This window comes from Theropithecus gelada, chromosome 3, assembly GCF_003255815.1.
Source record: "Theropithecus gelada isolate Dixy chromosome 3, Tgel_1.0, whole genome shotgun sequence".
Classification (NCBI taxonomy): domain Eukaryota; kingdom Metazoa; phylum Chordata; class Mammalia; order Primates; family Cercopithecidae; genus Theropithecus; species Theropithecus gelada.
Genome location: NC_037670.1, coordinates 48,075,540 through 48,092,553, shown reverse-complemented (window position 1 = coordinate 48,092,553; position 17,014 = coordinate 48,075,540). Strand labels below are relative to the sequence as shown.

Below are 17,014 nucleotides of genomic sequence, written 5' to 3'. Positions count from 1 at the left end.
TCTGGAATTCAGAGGGAGACAGAAAGCTTCATTTTAGAATGGACTTCATGAGGCCACGTTTCAGATTAGTGCCTAGAGGAGTCAGTATTCTGAGAGAAAACATTGGAGTAGGCAAATAGAGAGAAGCAGAGATGAGGGAGGCAAAACAAGGAGAGGGAAGGGACAGCAGCGAGGTGCTGAATGAATAGCTTTCCAGTTTCAGGAGGGGCAAAGCACTCCTATCACCGGGTTCCTGAAGAGTTTGCTGCATGTCTCTAACAAGTCCTCCTGTACCTGAGCTTTGTTGAGGGGGCACCACCGCTAAGACACTGCGGTGACATTATGTAAGACAAACTGCACATTTTAATCCATGGTCCTGAAGAACTCTGCAAACGTTCTTCTTTCTCCCTTTTCCTGTGGTGCCTTTACCTCACGTATGGTCAAAGAGCAACACGTGGCTCTGAATCTCAAACGGGGAAAGCTAACAGCACAAAGAGGTAAATAAGATGTCCAAGGTCATACTTACAGTTTGTAGGGGCAGAATCAACAACGGAATTTCGTATTTCTTATTCCGAGGGGCCTGCACTAACCAATAAACCAACTGCCTCCCTCGATGAAACTAAAGTATGCCAATTATCCAAACTGTGTAGGAAACGTTGACCAAAACAGGGGTTAATTGGACATTGGTTGTTTTAATTCCATAATCAGCTCTTTCCCTGAGCTACCCTGGGAGTGAGTAACATATCTTTCGCAGGAATGGGAAGGAGGCCAGCACGGGCCATCTGGCTGAACATGTCCTTTCCTCAAGTTATCCCTGCAGCTGTGTGAAACTTACTGATGTTGAAGAACTTTACAGTTTAATTTGTTTTATCATGTTCCCTCTATTCTGTTAAAATTAAAAGTAGACAAATCTTTATGTTCATATTAGCCACGCAGTTTCCCTGACTCCAGAGTTATGGAATATACAGGAACATATATAGTCTGTGTGTGTGTGGAGGTGAGGAGGAGGGGAGCCTGAAATTTTTGGATGTCAAGAAAGATGTTTCATGTTCAAAAAGAACAATTCATTTAGACTAGAGCCACTAGAAAAGAAACAAAAACTTGTTACTCTCTTCATACGAAAATGAAACTAAAATACTGGTCTTATTAATCATGAAAAAAAAAATACAAGAAACATGAAGGAGAACAGGTAGTTTATTTCCTTGCCCATTTTCTCCACTTCTCCTACTTTGTAAATTTGTAAATATGACAATAAACCTAGACTATTAAGTTGAAGAGTATTTCCCAATACTCTAGAATACTCTAGAGTCAGATGTGCATCCATCAAGCGGGTTCGAGTCACCATTCTAGTGCCACAAGCGTAAGAGCTGCTCCAGAAATTGAGCATGTATTTTCTCCCGCTCAATTCTCTCTTCCTGCCTCCCTCCACCCCTCCTCTTACACGGTTTACTTTCTTCTTTTCTCCACCTTTCAATTCTCAAGTTTGAATGTATTTCTACCTGTCTTACTCATGAACATTGCTGGCATTCAGATACTGACATAACGCGACCATATTCCTTATGCTGGGAACTGTGTACCGGGGAGGGATGGGATGGGTTACTTTTAAGCAATGCAAATACTAATGCCCAAGTCTGGGTCAGACTAGGGCTGTCCAAGCCCTAGATGATGAGCCTTGAGCAAGGCTGAAGAGACTTGAGTAAGGATGAGAATGAATGAACATAAAAAGGCAGTGTAGAGGGCATGTCTTCGTCCAACACTACGACTACTGATTAGAAGAAGGTAAGAGCCAGAGGGCAACAGTAAGAAACAGCCAAGAGGTAATGAAATCTTAAAAGAGATGCTGGTGTTCGAGCTGTATGTGTGAACAGACACGGAAAACGAATTCCTAAAGTGAAACTCTAACGCAAAGACTGGGTGGATGGTTATGTTGAAGCTGGCCAGCAAACAAAGACCAGATGGTTCCTCCTCAGAGGGCTAGATGGCAAAACATTAGATAAAGGGACCCTGATGCAGCTAACTTCTATCATTTCTAGCACCATATGCCCGTATTTATAATAATAAATGGACATAGCATCTAACAAGTAGCCATCACACTGCCTGCAAAGTTCATTAGTGAAGTTGAGTGGGAAGAAGGATTACCCTAGGTCAGGTAAGGCCAGTTGTACTTAAGAGCTCTATGTGCTTCTCTTGTTTCATTTGCTGCTGTCAACTATTAGGTTTCCACATGTCTCTGATTCTTCTTAAATAAACTCTGATGGCTCCTGGTCCTAGATTACAGCCCTGGCCCAAAATGTCTTGACAACAATTGCCTAAAGGAAGGAGTCAGGAACAACAATTATTCCACGGTGTGATGGCTAAGAAAAAGTGGCAAAAGATTGCACTGCTGTAGTTCTAACTACTTCTCACTTCATTTCTTTGTGCATATCATGTAACGTGCCTCTTCTTATTAACAGAACCTGGGCTCTGAGGGACTACTCTGAATCTGTCCATGCAAACCAATTTCTGGAACTCTGGGGCTATGAGATAATGAAGAAAGAAAACATGTTCTACGTGCTATTTTATCTTTGTTCCTCACTCTATTCATTTAAAAACAGAAAGCTCGACAAGATCCTCTTTGAGATTCTACTGCATTTTCCTGGGCTTTAGTTATTTTACCTCCTTATATTAAAGGCCTTTTTGAGAATGTTCTTAGTTCAGCTAAACATGATGACTCTGCCTTTCTTCCTCCGCTCTATCTTGTAGGACTGATGTTCCTTTCAGGCAGAAGCATGTATTTCCACTCCTGACAGAGTAAGATGCCTTATTTCACCTCCCCATTACCCACAAAAAGGGAGACTTAAGTGTCACTCCAGAGTTTCTGCCATTGAGTTTCAGAGATTATCGTGGCCATAAAAAGGAAATAAAATTATTTGCATAAATAATACCAAATTTGCAAAAAGCAAATGGAATAAAATACTCTTCTATAGAAAGGAAGAAATAAAAGGAAACAAGGTCACTGTTCCATTCATTTTTCCCCACAATATTATTAACACCCAGGCATATGACAAAGATTTGTCAAAAGACTTCCTAATATTAAACTGGAAGGTGTCTAAGAATATTGTCTATTTACATCTGAGATCGCAAGAAACCTCATCCAGAATTAAAAAGCTGCTTTTCCTTTAATCTTTTTTTCTTTTTCCCCTTTCCCTGACCAATGTTTTCTCCTCTATTCTAAACATTATATGCAGCCTAAAGAAAGTCAGTCTTGTTTTGTTTTGTATGGTTTCAGACAAGTCTCACTCTGTTGCCCAGGCCAGAGTGCGGTGGTGTGACCATGACTCACTGCAGCCTGAAACTCCTGGGCTCAAGCGATCCTCCCACCTCAGCCTCCGGAATGGATGGGACTACAGTCACGTGCCACCATGCTTGGCTAATTTTACCTATTTATTTATTTATTGTAGAGACGGGGTCTCGAAATGTTGCCCAGGTTGGTCTTGAACTCCTGGGCTCAGGTGATCCCCCCACCAGGCCTCCCAAAGTGCTGGGATTATCGGTGTGAGCCACCAACCCCAGCACAGTCTACATTTGAAATAAACCACAGAAGCAAGGCTATCACTTAAACAATGTAACTACCAATTCAGTGTGAGTGAATTTTGTAGTTTATAACATATTGATGAAAACCGTTAAGTGTCTACGTTCTGTTTACATAAGAGAATACTATTCAAGCTTTTAAAATAAAAAACTTAAACTATTCCCCTCACCCCCCAAAAAGTCTAACTATAAAGATGGGTTTGCTACAAAATAATTAGCAAAACTGATTTACCAAGTAAGATGTCCTCCCTCTCACTGCCCGCCCCCCAAAATATGTATACTGTAGAATTACTCCTAGGAAGTGACACAAGTGGAAGAAAAAATACTCTTTCAATATGCTAAAAACATCTACAGTGCACTAAAAAACAGTCCCTAAATTTGGCAATACATTTCTTCCAAATATGTTATTCAATAACATAAACATTAGGAAGTAGAACTGGCTGTCCCATATGTTCAGAATAAAAGGGTTAAGCGGAGACCTGCCTAACTAGCAAAGTGGAAGAACAAATGGTAAGATTAAGACATACACATACAAACATTAAAATCTACATATCAGAACTGAATAAAAATTTACCTTGCATCTCTACTTTTAACTATATAATAAAAAATGGTCATTGGATAGCTGATACATATCCAATCTCAGCAAAATGATGACTGAGAAGGGATAAAAATGGTTAAACCTTAAAATATCTGTTCAATAATCCGTTTTTAGTTATCAAAAAAATGTTGACATGAAAGGCACTTCTACAATTGCAAAGGGAAACCTTGTATTTTGCATGGCTATGTAGTTATACCTTTGTGTTATCAGTGGTGAGTCTGGAGATAAAAGATGATCACACATAACCAACTAAAATTGAGATCAGTAATGACAAAAAAAAAATCAAGGCTGAGAAGCTTCCTATACTTGACTTCATAAACTATTTTACTGTATTGGTTACTCAGAGGACTAGATACCACTCCAATCCACAAATTGTCAACCTCAACAACTTAAATGTACGAGTCAGATTTTCCACAGTTCACTTCTGAAAGATCTTCATTGATACAAAAATCCCTTCCATATTCGTATGTAAAAGATACCATGAGCCTTAAAAACAGTAACACTGGGCCTCATCCATTTGCTATATAACCTCGGGTTAAATGTGTCTGAGTCTCAATTTAACATGTATAACAACGTATTTAATGGAGCAGTTGTGAAAATTAAAGATGACAATGTCAGCCTGGGCAACACAGCAAGACCCCATCTCTATAAAAATAAAAAAATAAAAAAATAAAAAAATAGCTGGGCATGGTGGCATGTGCCTGTGGTCCCTGCTTCTCGGGAGGCTGACACGGGAGGATCGCTTGATCCCAGGAAGTTGAGGCTGCAGTGAGATGTGATCACGCCACTGTACTCCAGCCTGGGCAACAGAGAGAGATATGTCTCAAAAAAAAAAAAAATGACAATGTATATACAACATTCAATCCAACAAAGGAGGTCCTTAAGAAATGTTAAGTCACCTTTTTCTTTCTCTGTATTACTTATATCTACAGTAGATATAGATCATGATTTATATAATTATTTTAATATAATCTTATATTAGGCAAAATCTGTCCTTCCAAAATCAAGCACTACAGTGGAAACTAAAGTAAGTAGTACTACTTTGAAAATGTTTTGATACTCAAGTATCTTAAACAATTTTCTGTATAATACCACGTACCAAGTATCTGGTATTTCTAATTCCTGACAGATTCTGACATCTAGAGTTGGATCATGTATTTATGCACTTTACTATGCCTTGGTACTTTCAATCATATGACACTGCTTAGTCACAATAAGCCTACTGATTCCTCTAACCTATTGTTTATAAAACCATCCATTAAAGGCAAATTGCAAGATTTTTTTGGGGGGGAGCGTGGGGGCATGGACTGAGTCTTACTCTGTCACCCAGGCTGGAGTGCAGTGGCACAATCTCAGCTTACTGCAACCTCCACCTCCCGAGTTCAAGTGATTCTCGTGCCTCAGCCTCTCGAGTAGCTGGGATTACAGGGGTGCACCACCGCACCTGGCTAATTTTTGTATTTTTAGTAGAGACAAGGTTTCACCATGTTGGCCAGGCTGGTCTTGAATGCCTGACCTCAAGTGATCCGCCTGCCTCAGCCTCCCAGAGTGCTGGGATTACACGCAAATTGCAAGATTTTTATGCTATACAGAGAGCTTTCTTGAGCACAATCTAAACTTTTTATTATTTTCATTTAAGTAGAGAAAATAAAACTATTAGCTTACTGAAAAGGATCAGCCTTCTGAGTGGTATGACATGGATCAACTTTAATTTCACTCAAGAAACGTAATTTTTAAAAATAAAAATTTTCATTGGAATTTCAAATCAACTTTGCTTTTTACAGTGAAAACCATTGTTGTCAACTGCAAACAATACACAACAGGCATTTTGTGAAGCTATTTCATTTCAAAGATACCTAAAAAAGTGGATAGCACACTGAAGCTAAGAGTACCAGCCTTTAAGTCAGGTGGCCAGGCTTTGAATCTTAGGTTCAGGCAGCAACATTTCTGAGATTCTAGGGATAATATTAACTATTTAACAGGGCTGTAAAAAAAAAATTAAAGCACTTAACATTGTGTCTGCTGTCCTCTAAGTACTCAACAAATTCAAGTATTCTATAGCAAACAAACTTTATTTTTCCCTCTGAAGTAAAAGCAAAATCCTATACTCACCTGCCTTGTATTTTACCAGTACTACAAAATAAATCCAAAACCTTTTACCATCACTCGATAGCATAAGTAAAAATAAAAACCCCAAAGAGTAATAATTATTCCAATTTCATACACATTAAATGATGGTATTGCAAATATAGCTTCTGATCCAAATAAAACAAATGGAAAATGGAACTCACATTCACACAGACAGACAATCAGATACATACTAAATAAAAGGAGGAACTAGATAAGCAGAAATCACAAGACATATGTCAAAGATCTGAGTTTTAGTCTAGAGACTGTCATTTGCTACCAGTATTAACCTTGGCAACTTGCATTTAATTACTTTAAGTCTCAGTTTCTTCATTTACAAAAGAGGGAGAAAGTGTCCTACTGCAGAGAATAGTTGGGAAGATTACAGGCTGGACTGTATGAGGAGGCTTCTTAAATCTGGGATACAAGGCCTCCTGAGAAATGTTCATGTAGGCCTATGGGATCTGAGATTGTCAGTAGCTTCCCATAAATCATCAATTACTTGAACCACAAAATATTATGAAATGTAGGTTTGTCAAAATGCTTCAAAATCTTTAAAGCTACAAATGATTTTAAAGTCGTGTTAAACTTCCACGAATTACAGTGTTCTGGGAGAATGAGAGATTTAATTTTGTAAGAATTTTAATATTTCATAAATATGGAAGAAAGAGAATTCTTATATATGTAAAACTAAACCACTGTCTATACCTACAGCCTAGGAAATTCTGTCAAACAAGACCGAGAAACTCACTGGTGATTAGAGAGACTATTTTTAATGTAAATTTGTCTGACAACTGTTGTGATAACTGGTTTAGCGCGCTCTCTCTCGCTCTCTCTCTCTCTCTCTCTGTGTGTGTGTGTGTGTGTGTGTGTGTGTGTGTGTGTGTATTACTGTACTCACTTCCTAACTGGCCCTCCTCCAACACATTTTCCACACTGCAGCCAATGCTCTTTGTAAAAGGTAAATCTCTTGGCTAAAAACTTATAATAGTTTTCTATTTCATTTAAGAATAAAGTCTGAATTCCTTTCTATGGTTTGGAAGACTGCATCAACTGGCTCCAGTGCATCTGACCAATGTTATCTCACATCATTTAGTCCTTTGCTCATTCATTACGCTCCAGCCAGGCGATGTCCAACAGAAATGTAATGGGAGCTACCAATATAACTTTAAATTTTCTAGTAGCCACACTTTTACAAAGTTGAAAAAAGGTAAAATTAATTTGAGTATATTTTATTCAACTCAACATACCATGGTACCAATATGAAATCACTATAAAATTCTTAAGATACTTTACATTCTTTTTGTAGTACTAAGTCCTTCTTCCAAGTTGGGGTGTATTTTACACTTACAAACTACCTCCATTCAGAAAAGCTACAGGTGACTTGTGGCTTGTAGCTTCTTCACTGGACAGTACAGCTCTAGCTACACAGACTTCCCCGGATCCCAGAACACCAACATTGCTCTCCGGTCTCTGGCATCTCTGTGTGTGGTTCTCTTTTTTGAGAAAGTTCTTTCTCGCTTTCTTACGGCTGGCTCCTTTGCCTCCTTCCCCAAACTCAGCTTAAATATCACCCGCTAAGATAAGTCTTTCCCAATGACTTCAGGCAAACCGTCTCCGCACTTCTTCCCTCGCAGAACACCTCGGAGATCACAGTTGTCTTAGGACTTCTCTCATTCTGTCATTTTTTGTGCTTGCTTTCCTTGCTTTTTAAATATTTGTTTATCTCCTGTTTTCCACCACTAGACTGTAACTATTGCTCCATGAGAACAAGGACGACTTTTATTCTGTTCACCATGGGCACATCTGAGATACTGAATTTTTGCTACATATAATAATTGCATGCCATTACTCTTAGTTGCTCTCTGACCACTTCTATACATAATATTCAGAAACAACTGGGAGCATAATATACACACAAGAAAACAACAAATATATATACAGTTATTTAAGTTATAAGCCAAATAAAGACACTTACAAGATATAATTGTTTGAAAAATTCTTCTTATTTTCAAGTAAGATGCTTTTATAAAGATAAAAAAATCACTTTATTAAAAATTACAAGTACTATCCAATAAAAAATAAAACTTTACTTAAACTCAAATCAAATCATAAGGCATTTCGAATTTCTCCCTTTCCTGCCTTCCTGAGAAAGGTACTGTGTTAATTGCTATTCATTTGGCATTCACACTTATAAAGTCAGATCACCCCAGTCTCCTACAGATCTACAAAAAATCTTTAATTGCCAAGAAATTTTTACAATTAAAGGGAGAAAAAAGTCAGGAAACTATGAGTGATACTTGAAGGAAGATAAAGTTTGGTTAAGATTTAAACAAATTAAATTTTACCTTATCTGCTCTTAACTCTCATTTTCCAAATCATTTATTATAATTCTAAACTGAGATTCACAGTTCCTTCAGACACACGATACTTTCAAGAGGAAAGGTGATCACTGACAATTATGCAGTTTTTGATACATATTTTAATAAATTCAGTACAAATAAAAGTCACATAACCAATCATGACAAAGAATATACACTTTGGGAGAGGAAAAAATATGACTAAAGTCACAGACCATTATCTACGTTAAAATTTGAGAATAAATTAATAGGTAAAAAATAGAAATAAATAGTTGGATACAGCTCCCATATTATGGTTACCTAGTCAAGTCATCTGTTATTAACAGCAGGATAAAAAAATATATCAGTAGAGGACATGGCACACTTACACGTAGACACACAAACCCACAAAAATAATCATTGTATATATTATTTATATTATCCTTGAATATATATAAAAATATATTTTTATATTTATACGTACACATTTATATATATATATATACACACACACACACACACACAATTTATCTATAATTTGTATATACTCCAGGTATTATACATTTGTCTTCTCATTTAATCCTCATAACCTAAAGAGGAAGACACTAAAATATTCCCCATTTTGCAGATGGGGAAACTGTGGTATAAAGAGGTGAAATAATTTGCTTGCAAACTTTGCCCAACTGTTGAACTAAAGAATCAGGCCTGGAGATTTATTTTCCAGTAATTGCAGGGAAAGGGTTAGGAACAGTTTAACCACCATCCCTATGACTTGTAAGCTTATAAACTTAATTTTGAGCATGAGACAGCCATGGCTCCAAACCACACCGCTACTGTCTAGTAGTTTCTCCAGTATCTCTGTGTTTGGTCAATTTGGCTTTCTGATCGTGTCTTTAGTTCCTTGTTCATTTCTCTACTGGAAATAAGACCAAGTCATGAACGTAGCCCATGTGGATGAAGACCTGACCCACCTATAGCTAAGTCTGTCAGCACCCTGAACTAGGTATGTGATTTTTGGATGGACCTTCTCAGTCTTTAACTTGAATATTTACCTGACATGTACTGCTGGGACCTATCTGCAAACCCCAGCTCCAACCCCACGAGTCTAATCTCTCCATGAACAATCTGAATTAGAATATTTCTTGAATTTCTTGAAAAGTCAGCATTTAATTATCACTGAAGGAGGCAAGCATTGCCCTTTGGTGGTCTCCACATAGCAAGAACCTCAACTGGCTGCCCTCCTCTGCAAAGTCATGACTATATTATTAAAGAAAACACTGCCACAGATATCAAATATCAACAGACTATATAATGTGGTTGTGACTGTGCTACGGTTGACCCTTGAACAACACAGGCTTGCACTGTGTGGGTCCACTTACAAGCAAATTTTCTTCCATCTCTGCCAATCCTGAGACAGCAAGACCAACTCCTTCGCCTACTTAATGTGAAGATGATGAGGATAAAGCCTTTATTATGATCTACTTCCACTTGGCAAAGAGTAAATATATTTTCTTTTCCTTATGGTTTTCTTCATGACATCTTCTTTCCTCTAGCTAACTTTATTATAAGAATACAGTATATAATACATATAACATATAAAATACATGTTAATCAACTGTTTTAATGTTTTTGGTGAGGCTTCTGGTCAACAGTAGGCTATTAGTAGTTAAGTTTTGAGGAAGTCAAAAGTTAGATGCAAATGTTTTAACTGCACAGCGGCTGGAGACTCCTAATCCCCACATTGTTCAAGGGTCAACTGTATTCACAAGTTTATTTCAATATGAAACGAGAGAGAGAGAAAGAGAGAGAGAGAAAGAGAGGCAGGTTCTTGCTCTGTTGTCCAGGCTGGAGCGCAGTGATTCAATCACAGCTCACCCACAACCTTGAACTCTTGGGCTCAAGCAATCCTCTCGCCTCAACCTGCCAAGTAGCTAGGTAATTTTTAAATTTTTAGTAGTGATACGGTCTTACTAAGGTTGCCCAGACTGATCTTGAACTCCTGGGCTCAAGCAATCCTCCTACCTCAGCCTCCCAAACTGCTGGGCTTACAGGGGCCTTGAGCCACTGTGCCTGGCCACTAATTTTACAGAAAGTTTTCTTCTCAATTTTTGACACTTTACTGTGGCTACGGGAATAAAATGTGACTAATATAAACCTAACAATTACTATTTCAGAAGCATAAAACTGAACAAAGAGTTGATACCATGTTAAAAAAATAATCACTTTTTTAAAAGCTAGATGATTTGTGTTTTAGCCCTGGCTCAGGTCCTAAGCAGTTTTACAACAGTGGCTGAGTAGGAACTTGCCTAAAGCCCAGTGTTCTCATCAGGTAAATAAACTCTTTATAATAATTCCTAAGGTTCCTACTGCTCAAGAACTCCAGTCCAAGCCTAGCTAACACTGGATACCAAATACCACTGCACGCTCATTTACTGAACTTACGGATGTGTCACCCACATAGAGTTGTTCTCATGAATGTCTTCCATCTCGTGGCTTAAATTAATAGTCATAATAACATATCAAATGTTTTTCTCTGTAATGTAATGGACCTAGATATATCTGACTAAAATTAACAGATAACTTTGCTGGATGTTTAAAACAATTTGTTGATATTGGTTAAGAAGCATAATGTACCTAAACTGACAAGATGAAACTCTTAAGAATTAGATTTCACAGCTGAACAAAATTCAACAACACAGTAGATCTGCATATGAGGGAAAAGAACAGAGGCAACTTGAGGTGAAGAAGAACTCGAAGCACACATTTGGAAGAAGTACACTTTAAGACTCAGTCACTTGAATTACTCCGACTGAAAAACAATTCCATAAACACCATTCAGAGGTTGATTCTAAAACACTGAATTCCTGTTCCTTCAATACCTAGAGTACTTTCAAAAGAGCAACTGATGTAAAACCTCACCACAATGAGCACTGCACAAATTGAAACCATAAATAGCCAAGAGAGAAGAAAACAATCTAACAGGGTGGGTGAGAAGGGAGGGCGGTTGAGTATTCCTTATTCATGTGTTCAACAAATATTTATTAAGCAGTTATTATATGCCAAGTACAGTGTTAAGCATTGTGGATACTCTGATAAACAAAATATAGTCCTTTCCCGTTAAAACAATCTTCCACTCCATCAAAAAATAAATAAGAAAAGGGGAAAAAAAAGGAAAATATCAATTTTCTCGACTTGGTATCCTCTTTTAACTTCCCCATCTTACTTGGCTAATTATTAACCATGTGTATGCCATGTATTTCTTTTGAGAAAGTGAAAGATTCTAAAATCTTCAAAATTTGTAAAGTAATTACAAAATCAAAAACCATAAGTAAAAAGAGTTTAAGAGCATGTTTTATTCTGAAAAATAAAATATTCTGATTTTTAGTTCTATAGTTTACTTTTCCTCTACAATTTCTGATATGTTTTTTCAATAAGAAAAAAACTCACAAAACTAGGTGTACGAAAATACAGTACAATAATTTTGATGCCTATATCCAATTGAAACAAAATGTAATAGTCTGAATTGTGTGAGGCAGTTCAAAAGTTCTTTGAAAACATCCCCTTTATAGATAATATGACCTCAAATAGTTCATTTTAATCAATGTTTTATGTCACAGAGTGACATATTTATTATTGACAGGTGCTTAAAAATGCTTCTTCACTTGGTCATTTTCTATAAAAGTATCTGCAAGCCAGTCTAGACCAATGTCTATAGCTTGTGATTATACAGATCTGTACCGGAATGTCTTCAGGACATACAATTACTGTACACAGCACACTTATTCACACATTTAAATGGAAGTGAAATGTAATCTAAAAAATGTAAAGCTATATACTAGTTTCAAGAATACAAAAGTAAACAATAGGAAACAACTTTCATTTCATCAATGTATTAGTATGAGGTACTTTGCTTCCTCTCTCTCCTAAATCAAGTGTTCTGATTGTAATCGAGGATCAGAATGGGGACAGAAGAGGGAAAAGGGCACCTGCCATTCACATGTGGCAAGAGGCTTGGACAAGAGGAATTTCTTTTCTCCCCTCGCAGTACAGATTTATACACAACTGAAAAAGTGCAGCTATGACCACATTTTAAGAATGCCTAAAAATGCCCAGGGGTCCAACTCCAATCACAGATATTTTAATCACTTGATAAAATATTAAAGCATTTATTCTTTTCAAATGAAGTAATTCCAAATATTCCAAGCTGTACACCACAAGTCTCTATCTGAATAACATTCACAGAAAAAAAAAAAAAAAAAACTGTAAGAAATGTGCAATTTCCTTTTCTACAACAGAATAAACCATACAATGTTTATGTAAATCAAGCTAGCAAAAGAATAAGGTAAACAACACATTTTTTAATTTCCTTAATACAGCTTAAGGTGGTGTAGTGGCCACTCCACCTCTTTTCTTTTTTGAATGAAAATCTCTTTCCTCTCCTCTGCAACATGTTATGGAGGACCTTTAAGAATATAATGTACTGAAGCACAATTTAAAATAATTTACAATAATTTTCCAAACTATGTCCATAACCACCTCCACAACTGCTCCCACCTGATGGTTAAAATCTTACAGTATTAGCTTGAATTTCATCTCTGCCTCACATGTTTCAAGCAGGGAAGCAGATTTAGTGCCTCAGAACACTTTACAGGGTTTCATTATCAATCAGGTTATGTTCCCAGTGACGCTTTCAGTAAAATTATCTTATTCGAATGAACTCTCTCAGACTGAAGTAAACACAGCTGTAGCCCACTGCTCTCACATACTCTCCATTCATTTATTTCCTTTTTCTTTACTTAGACTTACAGCACGTGCCATAGAAAGAGTACATGTTAAATATTCCTGGAGTGTCACAATATGTAATACAATAAAACAGATTACAGCCCTACCTTTCTTTCACAGCAGTAGTGCCAAGCACAGGTACACCGGAGCAATCAATTTGTTCTGCAGACAGTAAGGCTTTCATAGAATACTAATGTAAAATCTCTTTTCTTTCTCCTTTGCCTTGACTCCCCAATGCCCAGGTCCCGACCAATACAAGGAGGAGGGCGGTATGTCTTCTGCTGAGATAACCACAACTACTAATCAAGTATACGTGTACAAGGGCACAGGATTAAACCTCCACCAAGCTTGAGTCAGGGTTTGAGAGCAGCTAAACACATGCACAGCATGGTCAAAATGAAACACACACGCGCCCGCACACACACACGTGCCATGAAAATATAGATGTGTCTACTTCGGTGAACTAATTCATCACACTTTACCATGCCTCGTTTTTTTTTAATCTCAGGGGCATAAAATTACCTCCTGTTGAACTGAGGACTTAGATTCAAGTGCCCAATGATTGTTTTTCCAGAAATGAGAACCATGATCTTTGTATTCAACTGTTAACCATTTTTAAAACTAGGCATTTTTCTTAATTGTACTATCCAGTGCCGTTTTACATGAATTCATCATTTCAGGTATTAACATAGGGTTAATAGACTCGGCATGGATTCTGAAGATTTTACACTTAAAAATGTATTGTAATAGCTCAAGTCGACTTTCTCAAGAAAAGCATGTGCATTACCAGTAACAACACATACAACAGATTTTCATGTATCTTGAAGTATTTACATTATGAATAATCTCAAGCTATTTGAAAAATATTTTCAGGTCTCAAAAATTATTTAAAAAGTACCTTTAACACTTCATAATTATGGCCTCACGGTGGTATGGCTGATCTTATAAATCTAGAGTTCTGGGGTTCTTTTCAATTACACATTTTCACTTGGCTTATTTTTCTTTTATTCAGAATATGAAAAGCTATGCCAATCATTGAGTAGGGGAATGACAGACGTTGTTAAATGTTTTTTAACAACATACATTGCCACATTTTAATTTGCCTGCCTTAATTTTCAAACAACTCTTGAAAAGTATTGATAGTTAAGGGGCTGCAAACTAAGCAAAAATTAAGAACAAAATACTCATAATACTCAAAATACTGAAGAAACTTACTAGGAGGCATCCTACACCAATTGTTTTCATGTAAACAATTGTTCTAACACTGCTAAAATATATGTGTCTCCTTTTGCACTTTTTCTATTTCTTAAAAATAAATCAGTAGGAACAATTAAGAAATACTAGGGACTCAATGAAAAGTATTGCAAAAACGTTTAATCGATACTGATGCATTTGTCCTTGACACACTGACCATGTCATCAGGCTACTGTCATGTGATATCATGTCATTTCTCCACCTGGCTCATGACCTTGTCCTCTAAATGACCTAACGCTTCCCTCACGTAGCAGGAGGCCCCTCCCCGCTGTCTCAGCAAGGTCGAACGGGTCAGCGTGTCCTCATCTATAATCCACCACCATTTGTCAGCAGGGAGGCTGGAGGAGGCAGGCTTGCTACAAGGGGAGAATGCCCAATTAGGCAGCTGTCACACAAAGCAGAGGCTGCAAAATTATCCCCTGTCAAAAGAAAGAGCAGCTGCGGGTGCCAATTACAGCAACCTTTCAACCCTTTAGGTACTGGAAACTACACAGAAGTAAATGAAGAACAATTAGTGATAACAAATCGATGAATTAGGACAGTAAATTAGAAATTACTAGCAGGTGAGCTTGGGTCATACATGACATTTAGGGCACACCAGACTCCAGGCAAGGGCAGGATGCTATGAATCACACTAACCATTTCCTTGCATATAGATTTCCCCTCCAATACTTTCTTTTTGCAAATCTGAAATCTTTAAAATACCCTTATCTAAAACTATGGATTTTCATGGACCCCAAAAATTGTTTCTCAATAGGAGAAAAATCCTTCAGAATAAGAAGTCTAGTTCATTCTAACTTGTTCTTACACAGTCCATCATGTTATCCCCTCAAACAAATTTCTTCAGTGCGGCCCACAAATCCAAAATATCAATTTAAATCATCACACTTAAAATATTGTACTTGTCTTGATTCTACTTCAGTCAAAAAGCAACTGGGTATAAATTCTGAGAAAATTGTTTTGCTAATATCATAATGTTGAAGGTAACTTTCTCTACACAATGTCATTTGGTGGACAAAAAAATAACTGCCACGTGTGCTTCTATACACAATATACATAAAGAAAATATCAACCACAAAATTACTCTTAGATTGTTCTGCTCCAATCCTGCAGAGGTGATACACATTCAGTCTCAAGCACAGAAAGCCAACGCACTTGGACTTTGTCCAACTAATGTATTTGGTAGTTAACATTCGCAGGCAGCGAAGGAGGAACATGGGGAAACAAGCCGCAAGAACGGGAGCAGATCCAATATGGCTACTGAGTGTTCATGGACATGGTCTCATTGTGCCTTAAAATGTCATGCGTGTTCAGAAACAACTTTCTTAAAGTTCATTTTTCACTAAGATTACTTTTTTTTTCCATAGAAAAAAGATGGTCTTCCTACACCAACTCTTTGAAAGCTGAAAAACCTGAATGATATGTGCTGTTATTTCTAAAGAGGCAGGAGAAAATTGCTCAACTAGACTTCCAAATCACAAATGGATAAAAGTGAGGAAGAGAGAAGGTGAGGCAATAAAGAAGCACTTTACTCACCCACCTCCAACACATTATAAATAAATCACAGTTGCCAGAGGGAAGAGTGTGTAATTCCTAGTTCCTAAGTCAAGCCATTTGATAATGCTTCTAGGAGATAGATGTCATGGGGAGAAAACATCTCCATTAAAAGTTTATCTGAGAATTTGATTTATAAATTATATTTCATCATTTTAAAACTGGGCATTTATAAATTCTCTGAAGTTTAGAATGCAACCCTCTAAAGTCAGACATACGGAATTCAAAGCAATGACAAGTAGATAGGAATGAAGGAGTTAATGCCTTTAGAATTCAGCTTCCATCATACATGGGTGACTATCTCTTTAAATAATTTAAATCCTCTCCATCAACTACAAAGCTGTTTTGAAGCCATTTAGCTTTGTTCTTTACATGTGTTCTAATTAAGAAATGACCTTGTCATCACACACACCAGAAATCCGGGATTATTTCCTACAGCAAAAATTCACAGAACCCCCCCAAAAGAGAAAAAGGGGGGTAAAAAAGACTTCTTCCTCAGTTCCTCACTAAAGGAAGTTGTTGGTTGGTTGAACGCTGAGGCAGTTTCACCGCATAATTTTTTTTGTTGTTGTTGAATGTCACAGGGCGGGTTAGTGTGACCTTGAGCTGCATCAGCAGCACAGCAAGGGTCGAGATGCCTGCAGGCGCCCTTGTACTGGATTTGCAAGACAAAAACCTTCAAACTGGCTGAAGGACATCTTAAATCTCTTCAAAGGTTTTCCGAACTAATCTGGGCTGCTCTTAGCAGGATCTGTGCCAGTGTGAGAAGCAAAATTAAAAACAAGGTCTTTGACAGGATGTTGTCTCCTCT

At 37.3% G+C, this 17,014-nt stretch overlaps 1 protein-coding gene across 4 annotated transcripts in view; it reads right to left on the bottom strand.

Moving 5' to 3' along the window:
• The window catches only part of NRIP1 (nuclear receptor interacting protein 1), a 104,299-nt gene that overhangs the window by 27,718 nt on the left and 59,567 nt on the right, over nt 1-17,014 (bottom strand). Inside the window, exon 1 of one of the 4 annotated variants that reach the window (XM_025380321.1) lies at nt 13,503-13,693. The exons of the other annotated variants lie outside the window; for them this stretch is intronic. The gene's annotated coding sequence lies outside the window, so the exon portion shown is untranslated. Of the gene's footprint in view, nt 1-13,502; nt 13,694-17,014 lie in introns of those variants that run through there. 4 annotated transcript variants of the gene reach the window in all.